Source organism: Loxodonta africana, chromosome 2, assembly GCF_030014295.1.
Source record: "Loxodonta africana isolate mLoxAfr1 chromosome 2, mLoxAfr1.hap2, whole genome shotgun sequence".
In the NCBI taxonomy this organism is placed as follows: Eukaryota; Metazoa; Chordata; class Mammalia; order Proboscidea; family Elephantidae; genus Loxodonta; species Loxodonta africana.
In genome coordinates, this window is record NC_087343.1 from 155,332,489 (window position 1) to 155,354,685 (window position 22,197).

Sequence of the window (22,197 nt, forward strand, 5' to 3'; positions counted from 1 at the left end):
CCACTGCCTTATTCTTACAATTTTACAGTTCTAATAATCGAAAGCATTTTTCACGGGCTGGAATTTGACTTTGTACATTTAATACCTTTTTTCTTCTCCCTTACGACACACGTCAGTGTTGGGTGTTGTAGGATGTGCTTGTATCACAATACAACCACTGATACAGCATCAGGAGCTGGGTAGATGGGTTCACGGGAGCTGTGCCTATACTGGGAGTGTTGGCAATAACTCAACTACTGCACATGGAGCTGACTGTGAACCATGTAAAGATATCATACTAAATTCAAACTCCCTCTTGGCTGGGTCCCCTGAATGTCCCAGGACACTTTGACATCACCTGACAGGCCAAGGGGTGTGACAGAAAGAAAATGAGTGGTGAGAGACCAGGCTCTTTCCAATTGTGGTTAAAAGACTTGACTTTGGCAAATTTTAGAGAAACATAAGACCGTGTGAACACATTTCTTTCCAGCCACCTCCCTGGGTCTTGGAAGGGGCTGGTGCAAGTGAGGGCCCTGCAGCTTCAGCTCTATTAGCTTCTCAGCGAATCTGCCTTTGGTTCGCTATTGTTAATATTCGTGAGTGAGAACAGTCAGGTTTGAGAGAGAGACATACGGCCCTCGTTAATTACCCTCCATAAACCTCAGTTCTCTGGTAGTAAGCACACTATTAATAGTATCTATCTCACATAAAAATTTTTTTTTAAATTTATCTCACTGGGAATGTGAAGTCCATGTTGGTAGGGACTGGGCTGATTGTTTATTGCTGCATCCTCTTCCGTGTCCAGAATGCATAGTCTACACTCAACTGCTATTTGTTGTGTGGACTTAATGAACTGCTGGGTGTTAGGTGTTTAACCCCATGCTCTCTGAGAAAAGGAAACTGAGGCACAGAGTGTTTAAGTGCCTTGACTGGAAGCCAGGCATGCCTGGCTCCAAAGTCAACCTCTGTCAGACCCAACAAGACCTGGGTCTCTGGTCCTCCGTTCCTTCCTGCTGACATTCCCACCTGAGCTGAATAAGAATGGGAAGCTTAACTCACTTCAGGGTGCCTAAGATAACCATCTGAGTTATTCCCTTCGCTATGGACTTGAGCCCATGTCCCTGGATATCATCCCTGGAATGTGTTCTCATCCATGGAATCCACCGTTCCAGATACTCGCCTGTCTCTCACCCTCCCTGACCTGGGTCTCTGGGAAGGGTGGGAAGGTAGGAGACAGTTGAAGGAACAAAGGTGAATGGTTTTGAGCCATAAAATAGTGAGCCTGAAAAACAAGTTTGGAAGATGGATGGCTTTGGGGCTTGTGGAGCTTAGCGGGGGCAACCCTCGGAATTATTGGCATTCCTGCCTAAAAACTCCAGGAGGCCCGCTCCCAGCCAGAACTTCCCTCACGCCCCTTACATCTCCCCTTGAGTCTGAGGGATCCTCGAGCCAAGCATGAAGTCACCCTGTTTTTGCGGAACCTTGGAGATTAGGCTGGAGGGGCCACCTCAGTCAGTGGTCATCTTTTTTCATGACAGAAGCCGTGGTCCAGGGAGCCAGGTGGCTGCAGGTGGTCACTGGCCAGGCATGTACAGTGTCCCTGGCTTGAGCCACGTCTTTGCCCTTCTTCTCTGCCTTCTGCAGATTTCCAGCTGCACTCTTCACTGGCTTCCGCCTCTGTTTTTACTTAGAAGTTGCCCAGATGGGGTGGGCCTGTGCCTAGGTGCTCTCTCCGCGCTCTCTCTCTCTGGGGCCTCTCAGGGAGAGGATAAAGGTGCTCACTTCCCCTTCTGTTCTTTAAGAGGGTAACTGGGATGTTGCAGCCCCTGCCTCCAGCCCGATTCCCTCGAGCCCTGGGATAATATTTATATACAAATGCTGGCTCTGATCTCCACCCAGGAAAACACCAGCTGCTATTGAAAATCTTTTTGCATGTGATAGAAAGCAGAGCAGAACGGCTGGGCCTCACGCAGGATGTTAGGGAACAGCAAGTGAGTTTTATTCTGTATTTTTCAAAGACATCCCAGGGCCGTGTCCAGGCAACTGAAGGCCTGTCAAAGAGCTGAAAATGTCTAATTCCATTTAGAAAAGACAAAGGCATTAGGTGTCCCTGGGACTTTAACAAATGCATTGTTGGTGGTTTTGATTTAGGTTTCTTTTAGGGAAGGTGAGTGCAAAAATGAGGAGCCAAAAACCCAGGCCTCGAGTGTTGCGAGGATGCCTGGCGACAGGCACGCATACACCCTTGGCAGCCTTTTGGAGGGAAATTTGGCAACATCTTTCATAAAAGATGATTATGACCTTTGATGCAGCAATTCCATGACTTGGAAACGATCCTAGAATAATACTCACATATGTATTCAAAGACTTATGTTCAAAAATGCTCACTGCAGCAAAAAGTAGGAAGTCGCCTAGGTGACTGGCTCAATAAATTATGTTTCAGCCAAACAAAAGATAAGAGCAAGGTAGATAATAACAATGGCCAATACTCATACTGAGTCAGAATTGACTTGGCTGTAACTGGTTTGGTTTTGGTTATGTACACATTGTTCTAGGTGCTTTACAATATTTACAGTATCAACTTATTTAATCCTTACAATAATCCTGTGGTTACTGTTATTAACATATTTTTATAAGTGAGGAAACTGAGGCACAGAGATGTTAAGTAATTTACCTAAGGTCACATAGCTAGTAACTGGGAGAGCTGGGCTTCAAACCTTCTAGCCCCAGGGTCTGTAACTACTGAACAAACGCCTATATATGCAGGTATAGAAAGATGCCCTTGACCTATTATGAAGCAAAAAATCAAGTAGCAGAGCAATACAGTGTGATCTGAATTATTTTAAAAGACTGTGTGTGTGAGAGAGAGAATATATGATGCACATCTATTTGTAAAAGTAGAAGTCTGGAAGACTATATGTGCAATCAAGAGTTCCTTCTAGGGAGGGATGTGAGATGGCATATGTAAAGAGGATTTTTTACTTTCAGCTAGATGTAGTTTCATATTTTCTTGAACAAGTATTTTTCTTAATTGTGATAAAAGTATATATAACAAAACGTTTGCCATTTCCACATGTTTTTCACATGTGTAATTTAGTGACGATTATATTCATCGCGTTGTGTAACCATCTCGACTGTCTGTTTCCAGATTTTTCCATCACTCTAGGCAGAAGCTCAGGGCCCCCCAAACAACAAGTTCCCCTTTCTCCTCCCCCCCACCTCTGGTAACCAGGAATGATCCCTAAACGTTTGCCTATTCTAGATATTTCATATAAGTGAGTTCATGCAATATTTGTCTTTTTGTGACTGACTGATTTCACTCAGCATATGTTCGAGGTTCATCCACTTGAACAAGCACTTCTATAATTTCGTGAGAAGTAAACTTGAGCACATTATCAAGGTAAGCTTAGCAATGACAGCGACAATAAGAATTCTGTTTCCACTTCTAAATAGTCCCTTGGCAAAAAGAGACTCCCTATAATCATGGGCTCGGAGTAACCCTCCTTATTAACCCCAGAGTCAAAGATGTGGAGCCAAACCTAATAGAGAGGTCCTGCAATAAATTAGATGAGGGTAGACCAAGGAATGTTCTTCTGACTGGCTGAAAGGCATCCTGGGATAATTACTTTTATCCTTCATAACCCTCTTAAATCTTGCCTCCTCCTGGAAGCCTTGGCCCAGACGTTGGAAGACTAATAGTGATTTTCATGACACAACCCCTCCACATTCCACCTCCCACCCCACATTTAACGTGTTTGCTTAATGCATTATTGCACCTCATGTAAATACCCCAGGTATTCACCTTGGGACTTTGTTTAACCAGAAATCCTGGTGGTGCAGTTGTTAACCAAAAGGTTGGCAGTTCAAATCCACCAGGTGCTCCTAGGAAACACTATGGGACAGTTCTACTCTGTCCTATAGAGTTGCTATGAGTCAGAATTGACTCAACAGCAATGGATTTGTTTTTTGGTTTAATGACTGTCCCATCAGGGCCACCCCATAAAAATGGACTCATGATATGTTAGATTTGTGCTTTATAATTTGCAAATGTTATTCCCATTCATTATTTCAGTTATGGCATCTTTTCACTTTAGTGCGCTTTGTACGTTTCTTTCAAAGTTAAACCAAGCAGAGCTTAATAGAGGGTATGATAAGGAAAATGAAGATGACGCGCCTCCCAAATTTTAATCTCGATTTTTAATTCCTAGTGTTTAAATCTGATTTGTGAAATGTGACCCATCACAGGGAATGCAGAAAAATAACAATAGCAGCTTCTTCTTATTGCATCAGGTCAAAAAAGCACCAAGTATTTCCACAAGGTTTCTTGTTTTAATTCTCACCGCAAGTTTAGGAGCTAATGTTTATCTCCCATTTTCTCCATAGGGGAAGCTGAGGCTCAGCTCAGAGTCCTCAGAGTTATACACGTGGACAGGGGGAGATGGATTTCTCCCCCAGGTCTGTCTGCCTGTCTGCAAAGTCCAAGAGCTGAGCCTCTCAACAGAGGAAATATTACAGAAAATGAAAGAGGCATCACTCCAATCCTACCTCCCTCACATACTGTTAGCCCTTTGTCTTGTGTATCCAAACAGACCTAAATTTAAAACAAAACAAAACAAAATTTGGTAATCAGAGGATATGTAAAATGTTTATAGAATGTTTTTTTCTTCCACTGTCATAATTATTATAACCATCTTTCACATTGCTTTGTAACTGTCCTCGTAAATATTTGCCTACTTTTCCAGTAGTGGTTTTCTTGGGAGAGATTCCTATAAATTGAATGGGTAGGCCCAAGAGTATGAATGTTTTTAGGGTGTTTGATACACATTGGAGCCCTGGGTACATTGTTTAAAGCACTTGGCTGCTAACCAAAAAGGTCAGCGGTTCAAACTCACCAGCTGCTCCACAGGAGAAAGATGTGGTGGCCTGCTCCCATAAAAATTAGCCTAGGAAACTCTGTGGGGCAGTTCTCTGTCCTACAGGGTCACTATGAGTTGAATTGACTTGATAGCAATGGATAATGGGTGTATACATGCAATGGAATATTATTTAGCTATAAAGAAGGAATAAAGTACTGATACATGCTACAAGGTGGATGAATCTTATAAATGTTATGCTAAGTGAAAGAAGTCAGACACAAAAGGCCGCATATTGTAAGATTGCGTTTATATGAAATGTCCAGAATAGGCAAATCCAGAGAGACAGGAAGCAGGTTGATAGTTGCCATGGTTATGGGCATGGAGGAATGGGGGGAAACTACTTAGGGGGTGCTGTTGTTGTGTGCCATTGAGTTGATTCCAACTCATAATGACTCTATCAGACAGGGTAGAACTGCCCTATAGGGTTTACAATGCTGTAGTCTTTACAGAAGCAGACTGCCACACCTTCTTCCCTGGTGGGTTCGAACTGTCAACCTTTTGGTTAGCAGCCAAGTGCTTAATCACCGCTCCACCAGGGCTCCTTGCTTAATGGGTATTTAATTTTACTTTGGAGTAATGGAAATGTGTTGGAACTAGGCAGAGGTGGTGGTCGCACAACACTGTGACTGAACTAAATGTCCCTGGATTGTTTGCTTAAAGATGGTTCATTTTAGCTATGACTTTCACCTCAAAAAGTTAAACAAATTTTTAGTATAATTAGTAAAGAATTCGTTAACAAATTATGGTATATTCGTATGATGAATTACTGTGCAACTGGATAAAGCAATAAGGAAACTTTTCATGTACTACAATGGAATGATCTCCAAGATATATTTTTCACTTTAAAAAAAAAAAAGTAAGATACCAAACTTCATGTACAGTAAGCTATCATTTTTTTAAAAGAGACAAAAGTATATTATATATATATGCTTGTATATGCACACACACACACAGAACTCTCTCAAGATACATAGAAAACTGACAGTTGTCTCTGAGCAGGGGTAACTGAGTCACTGGGGACAGGTGTGGGAAGGAGAATATACTTTTGTACCTTTCGAGTGTTGCATTTTGATTTTCAAACCATGTGAATGTATCCAAGATATCTTTAAAAATTTTTTTTTACTATGGGGCTGTGTTACTTTTGTAATACATAAACTTTTTATTTGGAAATAATTTGTGTTACAGAAAAGTTGCAAAAATAATACAAAGAAGTCCCTATATGCCCTTCGTAATATATTTTTTAAAAAGATGAAGTAATTTAAAGAAATGCCCTGCAAATGGCAATTCTTATATCAGCAACAAGCCTGTAAATCAAGATTTTAACAAGTAGGCTCGGGCTCAACAGCAGCTTAGGGAAATGCTTATTAAAAATGCAAACTTTAAAAATAATTCTGTATATTTTTTATTGTTGCTACGTATATATGTTTTTCCTCTTTTTTATATATAAAAAGATCCGTTAAATCCGAATGTTTGCAGTGGGCCTGAAAATCTGCATTTTACTTGTACCCCCCAGGTGATTCTGAAGCACCTCAGAGGTTGAAAAGCACTGTCAAAAGGGTTCCTCCTTTTTATTTGATTCTTCCCGGCAGTATTGTGGCTTCTTTACTTTGAAAGCCCTTCAGTAGGAACCCACCCAGAAAGGGTGCAAGAAATCTGGGCATCTTTGTCCTCCCAACTTTTCACACTTTGAGTCTCTCTGCTGCTCTCTGCAGCCAGGCAGTCTGTAATGTGTTTTCTCAAGAGCCTGTTCTTTCCCTCAAACTAGAAAAGACCACTCCAGATGGAGGCCAGGTTCAGAATGTAGGTGTGGACCCTGTAGGTCCTTCTTGCCCCTCTGTCCTGGATGTTCTGGGGTGTGGCAGCAGGAGGCCTCCGTGTCTCTTGAATCCCTTTGAGGGAGCAGCCATGAGGGTCTGAGATGGAGAGCCCAGATTCTGACTCCGAGTTCTTCATGCGGTTTCCTTTGTCTAATGCTGATACTTTACCAGGAACATTTTGTGTTCCTTGAACTTGGCTGTCACGGCCTTTCCATACATATGTTCTGCAGTGGGTATTTGCCAGGCCTTATTGGTCATCTCGGTGGGGGCTACCACAGTGCAGACCCTCACCTGAACCCTTCTCCTGACTTCTCCATCCTCTGCCTCAGCGGTCCACCTTCCTCTTGGCCACCAGAGGTGTTTTTTCCAAAATGTAGATCTGACCGTGTCACTTAACGACTTAACTTAGGGACTTGTTGTAAGGTTCCTTTGAGTCCATTTCTACTCATAGCCACCCCAAGTGACAGAGTAGAACTGCCCCGAAGGGTTTTCTTGGCTGTAATTTTTTTTTGCTTAACAAATGATAGTTTTTTTTTTTTTTTTTTTTTTAATAAAACCTCTGGTATCTACACCATGTCCATGTGTCAGGGAGGTGAACTGCACACCACAATGTGAGCAACATTCCGAAATACGTCCAGGAACATATTTGTGATATTACTTTCCAGAACAGTCTTTATGCATGTATGCCTATTGGCTGTAATTTTTACAGAAAGAGATCATCAGGTATTTCTCCCTCGAAGCCACTGGGTAGGTTTAAATTGCCTACCTTTTGGTTAGCAGCCCAGTGCTTAACTGTTTGCCCCACCAGAACTTCTTAAAAAACAAACAAAAAAACCTGGTGGAGTCAATTCCGACTCACAGTGACCTTATAGAACAGAGTACAACTGCCCCATAGGGCTTCTAAGGATGAAATCTTTAAGGAAGCTGACTGCCATATGAGAGTGCCACATCTTTCTCTCACAGAGTGACTGGTGGGTTCAAACCCTCAACCTTTCACTTAGTGGTCAAATGCTTAACTGTTGTGCCACCAGAGTTCCTTCCAGGGCTCCTTAAAGCTATCAAAAAGTCAAAGATTCCTTAGAAAAATCCTGATCAAAAGGTAGAAAATGCAGAACAGAATGTCAAATTCTCATGAACTCTAGACTTTCTTTAGCCGTAGAGGGTGGATGAACCTCTGAAACTATTGTTAGGTGCCCATCAAGTTGGTTCCAACTCATACTGACCCTGCATACAACAGAATGAAACACTGCCCAGTCCTGCACCATCCTCACAATCATTGCTACGCTTGAGCCTGTTGTTGCAGCCAAGGTGTCAATACATCTCGTTGGGGGTCATCTTCTTTTTTGCTGATCATGAGATAATCTTTAAACCTTAAACCAAAAATATCTCCTGAAGTAGCATCTGGGGTCTTAAAAGCTTGTGAGCGGACATCCAAGGTAATCTGTTGGTCCCATCCTATTCAGAGCAAAGGAGAATGAAGAAAACCAAAGACACAAGGAAAATGTTAGTTCAAAGGACTAAAGGACCACATGAACCACAGCCTCCACCAGCCTGAGCCCAGAAGAAGTAGATGGTGCCTGGCTACCACCACTGACCTCTCTGATAGGGATCACAAGAGAGGATCCCAGACAGAGTGGGAGAAAAATGTAGAACAAAATTCAGATTCACAAAAAAAGACCAGACTTACTAGTCCGAAAGAGACTGGTGGAATCCCCAAGACCACGGCCCCCAGACACCTTGCCAACTAAGAACTGAAACAACTCCCGATGTTCACCCTTCAGTCAAAGATTAAACAGGCCTATAAAACAAACCATAACACGTGTGAGGAATGCGCTTACTAGTTCAATCAAGTATGAGACCAAATGGGCAACATTTGCCTAAAAACAAAGAAGGCAGGAAGGGACAGGAAAACCGGACGAATGGACCGAGGGTGGAAAGGAAGGGAGTGGTGACACGTGGCAGGGGTTGCAACCAATGTCACAAAACAATTTGTGTATAAATTTTTGAATGAGAAACTAATTTGTGCTGTAAACTTCCACCTAAGTGCACACACACACACACACACACACAAAGTCCCGTGAAGTCATCTTAAAACCAACCAATAGATTCGCTTAACTAGAAAAAAATGTCTGCCTTGTGCATAACGCTCTTTTAAGAACTATCTATACGGGATCAAACTGACAACAGCAACTTGAAAGATTAGATAGGAAGATTAAGAGGCAGTGAGTTTATGTTAATAGAGAGGAACAACTCAGAAATGGAGGATCAGAATGATTGCACAACTCAAAGAATGCAATCAATGTCATTAAATTGTACATGTAGAAACTGTTGAATTTTTTTTTTTCTTGTAGTTTAGATGAAGATTTACAGAGCATGTTAACCCACTAAACCACTGCCATCGAATTGATTCTGACTCATAGCGACCCTATAGGACAGAGTAGAACTGCCCGATAGAGTTTCCAAGGAGTGCCTGGTGGATTTGAACTGCCAAGCATATTAGTTCCTCATTAAATAATTAATACACATATTGTTTTGTGACATTGGTTGCCACCCCCACAACATGTCCAGACTCTCCCCTTCCCGACCTTGGGTTCCCCATTGCCAGCTATGCTGTCCCCTCCTGCCTTCTAGTCCTTGCCCCTGGGTTGGTGTGTCCACTTAGTCTCGTTTTGTGGGCCTGTCTAATCTTTGGCTGAAGGGTGAACCTCAGGAGTGACTTTAGTATTGAGTTAAAACGGTGTCCGGGGAACGTACTCTCAGGGTTTCTCCAGTCTCTATCAGACCTGTAAGTCTGGTCTTTTTTTTTTTTTTTTGTGAGTTAGAATTTTGTTCTACCTTTTTTTCCAGCTCTGTCCCAGGCCCTCTATTGTGATCCCTCTTAGAGCAGTCGGTGGTGGTAGCTGGGTACCATCTAGTTGTGCTGGGCTCAGTGTGGTGGAGGCTGTGGTAGTTGGGGTCCTTTAGTCCTTTGGAATAATCTTTCCTTTATGTCTTCGGTTTTCTTTATTCTCCCTTGCTCCAGACAAGGTGAGACCAGTGGAGCATCTTAGGTGACCGCTCACAAGCCTTTAAGATTCCAAATGCCATTCACCAAAGTAAGATGTAGAACATTTTCTTTATAAACTATGTTATGCCAATTGAGCTAGATGTTCCCCGAGATGATGGTCTTCAGCCCTCAGCCCAGTAATTCGGTCCCTCAAGGAGCCTGGGTGTGTCTGTGGATGTTCCATGACCTTGCCTTGGTCAAGGTGTGCTGGCTTCTCCAGCATTGTGTACTGTCTTAACCTTCAGCAAAGTTACCCCTTATCTATTGTCTAGTAAGTGTTTTTCCCTCCATGCCCCTCCCCTCCCTCGTAACCATGTAAACCGTTTTATGAGTTTTTTATTGTACTTTAGATGAAGGTTTATAGAACAAAGTAGTTTCTCATTAAACAGTTGCTGCACATATTGTTTCATGATATTGGTTGACAAACCCATGACATGTCAACACTCTTCCTTCTCTACCTTGGTTTCCCTATTATCAGCTTTCCTGTCCTCTCCCGCCTTCTAGTCCTTGCCTGTGGGCTGGTGTACCCCTTTAGTCTCATTTTATTTAATGGCCCTGTCTAATCTTTGGCTGAAGTGTGAACCTCAGGGGTGACTTCATTACTGACCTAAAAGGGTGTCCGGGGGCCATACTCTCGGGATTTCTCCAGGCTATACCAGGCCAGTAAGTCTGGTCTTTTTTTGTGAGTTAGAATTTTGTTCTGTATTTTTCTCCACCTCTCTCCTGGATCCTCTATTGTGATCCCTGTGAGAGCAGTCAGTGGTGGCAGCCAGGCACCATCTAGTTGTACTGGAGTCAGTCTGGTGGAGGCCATGGTAGAAATGGTCCATTAGTCATTTGGACTAATCTTTCCCTTGTATCTTTGGTTTTCTTCATTCTCCCTTGCTCCTGAAAGGGTGAGACCAGTGAAATATCTTAGAAGGCCGCTCACAGGTTTTTAAGACCCCAGAGGCTACTCACCAAAATAATATGTAGAACATTTTCTTTATAAACTATGTTATGCCAATTGAGCTAGATGTTCCCTGAGACCATGGTCCCTACACCCCTCAGCCCAGCAATTTGGTCCCTCAGAGTTTGGATGTATCTATGGAGCTTCCATGACCTTGCCTGGTACAAGTTGTGCTGGCTTCCCCAGTATTGTGTACTGTCATACCCTTCGCCAAAGTTACCACTTATCTATTATCTATTTAGTGTTTTTCTCTCCTCACCCCTCCCCTCCCTCATAACCATTAAAGATTGTTTTTTTTGTGTGTGTATAAACTCTTTCATGATTTTTTGTAGTAGTGGTCTCATACAATATTTGTCCTTTTGTGATTGACTGACTTATTTCATTCAGCATAATGCCCTCCAGGTTCATCCCTGCTGTGAGATGCTTCCCATATTCTTCATTGTTCTTTATCATTGCATACTACTCCACTGTGTATATGTACCACAGTTTGTTTATTCATTCATCTGTTGATGGGCATCTAGGTTGTTTCTGTCTTTTTGCTATTGTGAACAATGCTGCAATGAATATGGTTGAGCATATAGCTATTCATGTGATGGCTCTTATTTCTCTAGGATATATTCCTAGGATTGGAATTGCTGGATCATGTGGTATTTTTATTTCTAGCTTTCTAAGGAAGCGCCATATCATTTTCCAAAATGGTTGTACCATTTCACATTCCCACCAGCAGCGCATAAGAGTTCATATCGCCCCACGCCTTTCCAACATTTGTTATTTTCTGTCTTTTTGATTTGTGCCAGTAACACTGGGGTAAGATGGTATCCCATTGTGGTTTTGATTTGCGTTTCTCTAAGTCATCTCACACATTTCCTCATGTGCCACCTGCCTGAATGTCTTCTTTGGTGAGGTGTCTGTTCATATCCTTTGTCCATTTTTTATTTGGATTATTTGTCTTTTTGTTGTATTGGTGTTGGATTTTTGTACAGATTTTAGAAATTAAACCTTTGTGGGATTTATCTTAACCAAAAAATTTTTTCCTAGTCTTAAGTTCTCTTTTTACTCTTTTGGTGAAGTCTTTTGATGAGCATAAAAAAATTCTCTTTTTACTCTTTTGGTGAAGTCTTTTGATGAGCATAAGTGATTAATTTTTAGAAGATTCCAGTTATCCAGCTTTCTTCTAGTTTTTGTGTATTGTTAGTTATGATTTTTCCTGTTTAAGCAGTGTATTAGGGCCTCTAGCCTTGACCCTATTTTTTCTTCTATGATCTCTATAGGTTTTGGTTTTATATTTAGGTCTTTGATACATTTTGAATTAGTTTTTATGTGTGGTGTGAGATGCGAATCCTCTTTCATTTTTTTGCAGATGGACTTCTAGTTTTGCCGGCACCATTGGTTATAAAGACTGTCTTTTCTACATTTGATGGACTTTGGGCCCTCCTAGATGGCGTCAGCTCCAGGGGAAGGGTTTCTCTATCGGCTCTGGAAGAATGTCCTTGTCATCAATCTTCCCTTGGTCTGGGGGCATCTCAGTGCAGGAACCTCAGGTCCAAAGGAAGTGCTCTGCCTCTGCCACTGCTTTCTTAGTGCTATGGGGTCCCCCATGTCTCTCTGCTCATTTCTCTCTTTTATATCTCAAAAGAGATAGTTTAAAACAGGATCTAATATTGTAGATCTTATCAATATAACTGCCACTAATCCACCTTATTACATCACAGTGATAGGATTTACAGCACACAGGGAAATCACATCAGATGATAAAATGGTAGACAATCATACAATCATATAAGAGAATCATGACCTAGCCAAGCTGACAGATATTTCTGAGGGACACAATTCAATCCATGACACTAATAATTTTTTATTTTATATTTGTTGTTGTTGTTAGGTGCCATCGAGTGAGTTTCCACCCATAATGACCCTATGTACAGCAAAAGGAAACACTGTCCGGTCCTGTACCATCCTCACAATGTTGCTGTGCTTGAGCCCAGTCCATCTCATTGAGAGTCTTTCTCTTTTTCACTAACCCTCTACTTTACCAAGGATGATGTCCTTCTCCAGGGACTGATCCCTCCTGATAACATGTCCAAAATATGTGAGATGAAGTCTCGACATTCTTGCTTTTAAGGAGCATTCTGGTTGTCTTTCTTCCAAGACAGATTTGTTTGTTCTTTTGGCAGTCCATGGTATATTCAATATTCTTCTCCAACACCACAATTCAAAGGCATGAATTCTTCTTCTGTCTTCCTTATTCATCTCCCAGCTTTTGCGTGCATATGAGGCAACTGAAAACACCATGGCTTGGGTCAGGCACACATGAGTCTGCAAGGTGACGTCTTTGCTTTTTAACACTTTAAAGAGGTCTTTCGCAGCAGATTTGTCCAATGCAATGTGCCGTTTGATATCTTGACTGCTGCTTCTGTAGGTGTTGATTGTGGATCCAAGTAAAATGAAATCCTTGACAACTTCAATCTTTTCTCCATTTATCATGATGTTGCTTATTGGTCCAGTTGTGAGGATTTTTGTTTTGTTTATGTTGAGGTGTAATCCATACTGAAGGCTGTGGTCTTTGATCTTCATCGGTAAGTGCTTCAAGTCCTCTTTGCTTTCAGCAAGCAAGGTTGTGTTATCTGCATATGGAAGGTTGGTAATGAGTCTTCCTCTAATCCTGATGCCCATTCTTCTTCATACAGTCCAGCTTCTCAGATTATTTGCTCAGCATACAGATCGAATAAGTATAGTGAAAGAAACAACCCTGATGTACACCTTTCCTGATTTTAAACCACATAGTATCCTCTCGTTCTGTTTGAACGACTGCCTCTTAGTCTATGGACAGGTTCCTCGTGAGCACAACTAAGTGTTCTGGAATTCCCGTTCTCTGCAATGCTATCCGTAATTTGTTTTGATCCACACAGTCAAATGCCTTTGCATAGTCAATAAAACACAGGTAAACATCTTTCTGGTATTCTTTGCTTTCAGCCAAGATCCATCTAATATCAGCAATGATATCCCTCGTTCCATGTCCTCTTCTGAATCTGGCTTGAATTTCTGGCAGTTCCCTGTTGATGTATGTTGCAGGTGCTTTTGAATAATCTTCAGCAAAATTTACTTTCATGCGATATTGTTCGATAATTTCCGTATTCGGTTGGACCACCTTTCTTTGGAATAGGCATAAATATGGATCTCTTGTAGTCGGTTGGCCAGGTAGCTGTTTTCCAAGTTTCTTGGCATAGATGAGTGAGCACGTCCAGTGCTGCGCCTGTTTGTTGAAACATCTTACTTCCTGGAGTCTTTTTTTTTTGCTGATGACTTCAGTGTAGCTTTGACCTCTTCCTTCAGTATCATCACCTCCTGATCATATGCTACCTTCAAAAAGGGTTGAACGTCGACCAGTTATTTTTGTTACGGTGACTCTGTGCATTCCTTTCATCTTCTTTGGGTGCATCATTTAATATTTTCCCTGTAGAATCCTTCAGTATTGCAACTGGAGACTTGAGTTTTTTCTTCAGTTCTTTCAGTTTGAGAAATGCTGAGCGTGCTTTTCCTTTTTGGTTTTCTTAACTCCAGGTCTTTGCACGTGTCATTATAATACTTTGCTTTGTCTTCTTGAGCCACCCTTTGCAATTTTCTGTTCAGCTGTTTTACTTCATCCTTTCTTCATTTATTTTCATTATTTACAGCCAAAAAGAAACAATCTTTGGTGGTTACAAGGGAGGGGAGGGATGTGGAGGGGAAAACACTAAGTAGACAATAGATAAGTGGTAACATTGGTGAAGGTTAAGACAGTACACAATACTGGGGAGGAAGCCAGCACAACTTGAAAAAAAAATTGAAATAAAAAAACCTTTAAAAATGTAATACATGGTTAATATAAAAATTTGGAAAATGCAAAAAGTAGATAGTAGAGGGGAAAAAAAGTTGCCAATAATTCCACTAGCCTATAAAGCTAGTGTGGGCTTTGGGAGTGGTATAGTATGACTCTGGCCCTAAATCAGGCAAATCTGAGTTCAGATCCATTCTTTCCCACTTATTAGCTATGGGCAAGCATTGGGCAGCTTAATTATCTTCTCGGAGCTTCAGTTTTCTCATTGGTGAAGTGAGGATAAAAAAATGATGATTAAATGAGTTAACAATGTAAAGCAATTAACATGATGCTTAGTGTTAGCTTTTTAATCTTGTTCATTTCCTTTCATTCTTTTCATTGTAAGTAGTTTTTGTTTCCACATAGTTGTGATCACACTGTCTATATAATTTTATTTCTGGCTTCTTTTACTTAACATTGTAGCCCAAGAATTTTTTTCAATTTCTCATAAACACACATTTTAATGATTTCATAATATACAATTGAATGGGTATGTCATAATTTAATCATTTCCTTATTCTTGGCTATAGAAATTATTTTCATCTTTCACTGGTACAGATGACCCTAGGTATGAACATTGTTTTTGTTTGTTTGAAATATCACCAGCAGCCCTCTTCTTCAACCACCTGTTACCAACATGGAACTAATTCCTTGAGAAAAATTTTTAGAAAAGAGTTTGTAGAGTCAACTGGTATGAACATTTATTAAGGTGTGTGACCTATTCTTCCAGATTGATCTGCCCACATTTATATTTTGAAGACAGTGCTGAGACTTAGGCTGAGAGTGGTGGGTTTTATTCTACTTTGCAACTGGTGGAGGACATTAAAGAGGACTGCAGAAACCGAGTTGAATCTGAGTTTTTGATTGATTAGCCTGGCAGCCATTGAAAGGGTGGCTGGGAACAGGGTCAATGTTAGGAGGTTACTATGGTGGTAATAGAAAAGTCATGAAGCTCTGCACCAGGGCATTGGTGCCATAACTATCCAAGAACTTGACCTCCTCCCCAGAGTTACTTGGGTTCCCATCTATAGGAGGAAGAAATCCTGTGGTCATAGTCTTACAATCCATTTTCTTCCTGAGTTGCTCCACATATGTAAACATATGTCTTCGCAGTGCAGCATAAGTAATTTTGTGTTGTTTCTGTCTGTGATTAAAATGACAAGGACCTCATCTTTAGGGATCATAGTATAAAACAGCGAATAAGTATGTGAGCCCTGAGGTTAGCCTGCCTGGATTGTTATTCCAACTACTCCACCAATTAGCTGTGTAATCCTGGGCCTCAGCTTCCCTATCTGGGAAATGGTTCCTACCTCATAAGGTTAAACAAGGTAATGTATGTATTGCACCTAATAGACAGTAAGTGCTGAATAAGTGTTAAGTATTTTTATTATTATTCTATATCTCCCTTTTTAAAAATTAAGACCTCTGATGGAAAGAAGCTAATTTAATCTCTAGACTCACTACTTTCCTACCATCTAAAACCCAGTAAAGTAGAGGATCAGTGAAAAAGAGGAAGACCTTCAAACAGATGGATTGACGCAATGACTGCCACAATGGGCTCAAGCATATCAATGATTGTGAGAATGACAAAGGACTGGGGCAGTGTTTTGTTCTGTTGTACATAGGGTTGCTATGAGTTGGAACTGACTCGATACCACCTGACAACAACAATAAAACCCAGCGAGAGGAACAGTATTAGGGAGCCATACCAGGAAGCCCATGCCTACATTGCTAAGCCACCTTCCCAAAATACGTGCCCATCCTGAAACCACGGGGATGGAGGGAGGAGGTTAGGAAGGCTGCTGTGGTGAATGACTAGCCATCCTAGGACACAGGATGTTCACTGCTGAAACTGGGCCAGTCCCAGCAAACTGGGGTGTTCGTTCACCCTAGCATGGTGGTGGTGGATGACAGAATCTGGTGAAGTTGTCTACCGGCAAGAGAACAAGAATCTGGAGCATTTGGAAAGGGTTTGCTTTTTCTTTAATTTTTGTTCTGCCAACTCACTGGGAAACTCATTTCACCTGGAATGTCAGGCAATGAATTGGCTGCCAGAAATAAGATCCACCTGGGGTCTGGTTTGGTAGGGGAGATAATGAGGGAAGCAGGAAGTATCTTCTAGATTTCTAGGGCATGTGTGAAGTTGCCTTGCCTTGGGGTAAATCCTGAGTGGAGCCAACTCTTCCAATCCTGGCTCATTTTCTGCTCTTAAGAAAGCTTCTTTCTTGGCTGGGCAGGAAGAGAATCCAGACAGCCTGAAGTGGACAAGGTTCCCACATCTGCCCAGGTACCTGCTCCTGTGGAGGCCAGAGGATATCTCTGTGTACAATATCCCCAGAGACAGGGGCTAAGGGAGAAGGGAAATGACCAAGCGTAGCCTGCTGGCCAGTGGAGGGGTAGTCAGTAGCCAGTACTTCTTCTTTCAACCCTTTCAAAACATTTTTAGATCGGATTAGCATTTCAACAAACACTTAAAGATTTGCTCTCCTCAGAGAGGCTCAAAGGGCTGAGGAAGAGCCTTCACCTGTTTACTTTTCCTTTATTTGGTAAACCTACTGTTTCTACAACCAGCTTTCTCCTCCCTTCTGGTACTCCTCCTCCTCCCAGCCCCCAAGCTTCTAGTTGGGCTGAAATGGCCACCAGGGCCCTGGCCGTCTGTGTCCTTCTGGGTCAGCTGAACTCTCATTCCCTCCAGGACCACAGCTTTGAGCAGTAGGGCTGAGGCCATTCACTCTGACCCATATGGGCCCTGAAAGTTTGCCTGGAATGGAGAATTTAGTTGAGAATGGCTAGCCCTGTATACTCCACCTCTTGTCTTGAAGGGCAACCAACAGAATTTACTTCTTTCCTTCTGAGGTGGAGAAGGCCAGGAAGATGGGGCAAAGCTGGGCTTAGTTGTATAGGGAATGGAGCTGGCTCTCAGCCCCATCAGGGCTTGTCTTTCTCCCCTTTTTATTTAAACCCTGCTAGGGGTTTCTTTCTTTTTTTTTTTTTTTAGGGGCCAGGCAGAAACCCTGGTGGCATAGTGGTTAAGTGCTACGGCTGCTAACCAAAGGGTAGGCAGTTCAAATCCACCAGGCACTCCTTGGAAACTCTGTGGGGCAGTTCTACTCTGTCCTGTAGGGTCGCTATGAGTCAGAATCGACTTGAAGGCACTGGGTTTGGTTTTTGGTTTTAGGGGCCAGGCTGGAGCCTTGGTGCCACAGTGTTAAGAGCTCGGCTGCTTACCAAAAGGCCGGCAGTTCAAATCCATGACCTGCTCCTTGGAAACAATTTGGGGCAGTTCTACTCTGTCCTATAGGTTCACTGTGAGTCAGAATCAACTGGACAGCAATGGATTAGGGGCCAGGCTATGTATGTGTGGGGAGGGGTGGGGATGGGCATGGAGGTGTTGTTGGATAGGAAGACAGAGGGTCAAGATGGATTTCACTGATTTATTCTTTATATACCCATTCCTCACTTATCAACACGTTTAAATTCCAAAGACCAGGTTATTATGTGAAAATTGGCATTATGTAAAAATGGAAGATGATCACATCAGATCACAAAATGAAGGATGACTACATCCTTACATAACTGCCAAACCACTGAGAATTATGGCCAAGCCAAGATGACACATAACCTTAACCATCACAGCCAGGGTTACTCTCACCTCACCTTGGGCATTCATTACTGCTAGATGTACGTTGTGAATGCACAAAATAGTCGGAGAGTAGATTTTTTACTGTTGTTGTAAACTGAAATGTTGGATAATGAAATAGTTGCTAAGTGAGGAGTAGTGTATTCGTATATGTATTTGTTGTCCAGTGCTGTTGTAACAGAAATACCCCAAGTGGGTGGCATTAAAGAACAAAATTTTATTTTTTAAACTTCAGGAGGCTAAAAGTCCAAATCAGGGTCTTGGCCATTTTGATTCCTTCTATGGAATCCCTCCTAGTTTCTGGTGACTACCATCATTCCTTGGCATTCATCTTCTCCCTTTTTGTCTATATTCTGTTCTTTTTATTACTCATAAATGATTGGGTTTAGGACCCACTGTACTTGGGTATGGCCTAGTTAACATAGCAAAGAAAACTCTAGTTCCAAACAGGATCACATCCACAGATACAGGATCCAGGATTTCAGTACATATTTTGTGGGGACACAATTCGATCCATAACAGTACATTAGTTGTATATTTAACAACTATAGGTGAAGGAAGGGTCAAGCCTTGGAAGATTCAGGAATGGCTTCCCAGAGGAAGTGGCAGGTAAACTGAGACCAAGAGACAAGTGGGGGTAGCTAGATTGGTTAATGCAACAAAATATTTGCTGAGTGTCAGATATTGTTCTAGAAGTTAGGGATCTAGCAGAGAAGAAAACAATGAAGATATTACCTTCATGGAGCTTATAGTCCAGTGTAGAGAAACAGATGAACAAAAAGATTGTATGCCGCTAGGTGGTGACTAAGGTGCGCCTGACCCATGCCATGGTATTTTCTCTCAGCTCATGTGCATGTGGAAAGCTGGACAATGAATAAGGAAGACTGAAGAATTGATGCCTTTGAATTATGGTGTTGGTGAAGAATATTGGATATAGCATGGACTGCCAGAAGAATGAACAAATCTGTCTTGGAAGAAGTACAATCAGAATGTTCCTTAGAAGTGAGGATGGCAAGACTTTGTCTCACGTACTTTGGACAGGTTATCAGGAGGTACCATTTCCTAGAGAAGGACATCATACTTGGTGAAGAGGAAACAGGCTTTGTGAGGCTGAACATGAGCACTCGCATGTGGTCTGTAAATTCACTACTGTTTGCTGAGTCATTCTTATATAAGCCCCTGGCTTGTAGCCATTATTGCCCACCACCACTATAACACCTCTGCCCTCCTACTTCAGGGTGTGGAGATCTGCTTTGGTCCTGCAGCCATCCAGGACTTGGCCTCGTATGTAAGTCTCCCTAATAAACCCCTTCGTTGCTACACTGGAGTTTCCTGCCTCTTTCTTAGGTCTCTTGGCACCCTCCATTTTGGGGAGCAAATTTCACGTTACTTGTCCATGCCTGGATACTTGGTGAAGTAGAGGGTCAGCAAAAAATAGGAAGACCCTCAATGAGATGGATTGACACAGTGGCTGCAACAGTGGACTCAAACATAGCAACAATTGTGAGGATGGAGCTGGACCAGGCAGTGTTTTGTTCTGTTGTACACGGGGTTGCTATGAGTTAAAAGTGACTCCACAGCACCTAACAACAACAAGGTGGTGAGAGGGGCTATGAAGAAAAATAAAGCAGTGTGGGATACAGAGCAATGGGGGTGCTGTTAATAGAGACTGTTAGAGATCTCTATAGGGAGGTGATTTTTGAGCAGAAATCTGGATGGTGTCAGGGAGCCAGACTTGCAAATACCCTTGGGGAAGGTGTTCCCAGTAGAGGGAACAGCAAGTGCACAGGCACTGAAGTGTGTGTTTGAACAACAGCAAGGAGGAGGTAGTGGAGTTTTCAGGGCTATGACCTTTCAGAAGCAGATTGCCAGGTCTTACTTCTGAGGTGTCTTTGGGTGAGTATGAACCACTTTTTGGTTAGTAGTCCAGTGCTTAGCCATTTGCACCACCGAGGGACTCCTTTGTGGGGGAAGAGTGGTAGGAAAAAAGGTCAGGGGTGGGTGAGGTGAGGGTGGGTAAATTTGACCTTATAGGATATGATAAGAAGGGGAGAGAAGGCTGGAAGGAAGGATATTTTGGATCCAGGGTAGGAAAGTGCTTCCCCCATCTGGAGGACTGCATGGGCATAAAGAAGTGTGTACAGATGTGAGTGTGGGGGGTTGGGGTGGTGCAGGTGGAGGGGGCTGTGGCAGAGAAAGAGGAAGAGAGGAGACAGAGGAAGACTAAGAGCCAGATGGGGAGGGGCCGATCTTGCAGGGCCTTTTTCTTCTTTTCAGTCAGGGTTTCTCAATCATTTTAATGAGAGCCTTAGTCCTTGCGTAAAAATCAAGCAATAAAAGGAGGAATGTCTCTCAGTTTAACTTGAAGGAGAACTACGGAAGATGGAAAAGAGGGTTGGTGGAAATAAAGTTGGAGCTGGTCTAGTTTGGCTGGTTGCCTTTCCTATAAATATCACCCTCCCAGTCTTGGAAATGCATCAGGAAATGCTGTTGTGAGCTACTGGGGAACATCCTTCCTGTTAAAATGTCCAGGGCTTGGCTGCCTGTGCACATCAGTGTACAAAGTGCTTAGGAGCAGGGGGTGAGAGTGCAGAACCAGAAGTTCTGGATTCTGAGTCCTCTCCTTTTATCCTGGGGGCGGTCTTACTTCCTCTGGGGGCCCAGGCATCTCACTGGCTTGTCTTAGGCTAAGGAGTCTGCAAAAGTCATTGGCCAAGCTTAGGAAAACTAAGCCTTTGTGCCAAGGTGGTATCGGGGGGAGGCGAGATCTTTGCCAGGACTCGTCATCCCTGGTGGTGAACCCTGCTGCCTCCCAGCTGAATATTGCGCCGGAATTTTGGGGAGAGGGGGAGATGGGGCTGAGGGGCCAGTGTAATTCAGCAACATGTGAGTTAAAAAGCAGATGAAAACCCACAGAGTAACCAGACATTCTTCTCTTTGCATGCAAGATCCTGCTGAATGTTGGAAGAGGAAGGAATATTTTCTTGCTTTTTAGACATTACATCCTGTGAGGGGAAGATTTGGAACAGATGGAGACCAGGGGAGCCTCACTGTATTTGCTTGTTTCACCCCCGCCCCCCACAAGAAATGTTTAATTTTTTTCCTCTAGTGAAGTTAACTTAAAAAAAAAAAGTCCTGTCAAGTGGGAAAGAAAGGTATCAGGAGTTAGGGAGAAAAATCCACAAGGTTCCAGAAGGAATCCTCTTTTCATTGCAAAGGTTACTTCTAGTTCAGCAATGTTAACCAACTACAAGTATCATCTTAAATTTGACCCTAATCCGGTAACAACTGCCTTAATGAAGGAGGAACGAAAGGATCCCCTAACTGATGATGAAGGAGGCTCATGGATTAGTGAAAGAGGAGGGATACTTCTGAAACTTTGGGTGTATAATGTGGGAAAAACAAAATTTGTAATGTCATGTGGGACCGGCTCAAGTGCTTGCGTGGTTTTTACTCCCACTTCTATTCTGTTGATTGGTTGTATTAGAGAAGACCATAAAAGTGGTGATTTAAAGTGGGCCATAAAAGAAGCCCTGGTGAAAGACAGCACACAATACAGGGGGGAGGTCAGGACAATTGGACTAAACCAAAAGCAAAGAAGTTTCCTGAATATACTGAATGCTTCGAAGGCCAGTGTAGCAGGGGCAGGGGTCTGGGGACCATGGTTTCAGGGGACATCTAAGTCAATTGGCATAATAAAATCTATTAACAAAACATTCTGCATGCCACTTTGAAGAGTGGCGTCTGGGGTCTTAAATGCTAGCAAGCAGCCATCTAAGGTGCATCAATTGGTCTCAACCCACCTGGATCAAAAGAGAGTGAAGAACACCAAGGACACAAGGTGATTACGAGCCCAAGAGACAGAAAGGCCCACATGAACCAGCGACTACATCATCCTGAGACCAGAAGAACTAGATGATGCCCGGCTACAGCCGATGACAGCCCTGACAGTGAACACAACAGAGAACCCCTGAGGGAGCAAGAGAGCAGTGGG